This window comes from Atta cephalotes (assembly GCF_000143395.1).
Source record: "Atta cephalotes unplaced genomic scaffold scaffold00005, whole genome shotgun sequence".
In the NCBI taxonomy this organism is placed as follows: domain Eukaryota; kingdom Metazoa; phylum Arthropoda; class Insecta; order Hymenoptera; family Formicidae; genus Atta; species Atta cephalotes.
In genome coordinates, this window is record NW_012130069.1 from 134,364 (window position 1) to 136,416 (window position 2,053).

The window sequence follows — 2,053 nt, forward strand, 5'->3', positions numbered from 1 at the left end:
ATTTCAAGATCGTGCAATTTGCGACTCAGATTTAGACTTTTTACGTGATGTGTTTTTCGATGCAGATTTAAATGCCCTAAATGCCTCAGAAATAATGATAGTAGACTCGAACATTTAAGTCTACTTGGTAAATACTAATTAAAGTTATTAATAATTAAAAACACTAAAAATAAATTTAACTAATAGTAATATTGCATCAATATTATAATTTCCCACTCAACAATATAAATATAACACACATGATAGTTATATTATCGAGTAAAAAATTGTAATATTGATGTAATTTCTGAACATTTCTGAATATTCGGGTATCCTGGTATTTCATTATCGAATTATCAACTCTACTTTACTGCGCATCTCGAATTCGCAGTACCTTCGTGTTCGTGACGCCCCACTATCACGAGTGACATTATTGACAGCCTTTTGTAGAACTATTCTCGCCAGGTATTCGCAACTAATCGTCGAAGTACAGAACGGTAGATCGTACGATTAATCCGTTTTTTCTAGTCGTCCTTACTATTATCTTTAACTCTCATTCGTAAATCGCAGCAAGTAATCATAAACGTCGAGGACTATTTTAATGTAAATGCGAACACAAATCGCGAGCTCGTGCAACGACGCAGGTGACGTTCAATCAGGCGTGTTGAGATGTAGACCTATCAGAATGATAAGACTTTTGGAAATCGCATGATTTTTTTCCCGATATTATAAATGGAGGGTCAGATCGACCAGCACAGGTTCGCGAGCATTTTATGTAGAATAAGAAAGATTTTGTTTTCCAAACGCAGATTTCTCTTTCATTCGCGAGCGCATGCTATATATCAGTTGGAAGAAATTGATCTTCATCTGATTACAACTTTATAATAACGTAACAAACAAGTATAGAGATATTTTTTTCTCGAACAAATAAGGAGATGTCATTGATCACTAATTATCCCTGACTGAGACGAGAAGCGATCATGCAACCAGGAAAATTAATATGCGCACGCGAGTGGAAGATAATTTCGAATCATTTTCCGCGCTACATTACACTTCGATTAACAACTCATTTCACCATCCGATATCGAAACATATTTCGTTTGCGCGAGAATGTTGCATCCTCAACCGAGCAAAACGGACTTGAGTCACGCTAATAGTAAACGAAACATAACATGTATATCGAGGCCTCTTTAAACGGGCTTCTCGAATATGCATGAGCGGTTTTGCGAAATAATCGCGAGTGAAGTATCGTAGAATGTCATGAATTATTGCATATGTGATAATTCGAAACATATGATCGAATTCGCATAAAAATACGCGTTTCGTGTAAATTCGAACATCATATAAAAGATGGTTCCAGACCGAACTGGCATGACGAACGATAAAGAAATATTCACGACGATTCGTATAAAAAGAATTTTTCTTATGATGCACCGATAAAAGAACACATGTCGATTCGGACATCTTCGCGATATCATTCAAATAAATTCCTTCATGCTCGTTCCAGTTCCTTCCTTAGCTTGGATTCGCCTTACAATAGAATGTTTTTCTAGTCAAGTAATCGACGCTGTGATTGTCCGCACGCATAAAGACGAGATTACGTGTAATTTTTTTTGTAAATTTCCGAGAGACTTTTAGTGCACCATAGTATTGCGCGACGCTTTCAACGCCGGTAAATAGAGTGCCTACATTTGCATTTTACGTGAAACCGCCTATTTAACGCGCAGTGATTAACTTTCGAGTTCCGCGAACAATGATGTAACAGCCCATGTCTTTCGTTTCGGTCCGGAGGGGTTGTCGTTATTTTTTGCACGTTTAAGCTGCACTATTTCTTCAAGTTAGAAACTCTATAATAAACAGAATCTGGTTATGAGTGATTGTCTTCTTTTTGTTTAAAATACGAAAAAGAAAGACAATAATTTCTCTTTATATATACATATACTACCTCATTCTAATATATACTGTTTTACTTTATAACTTTAATTAAAATTATAGTGAGACAGTTAAGTTAGATTAAATAGTATATATATATATATATATATATATATGTATATATATATAGTATATATATATA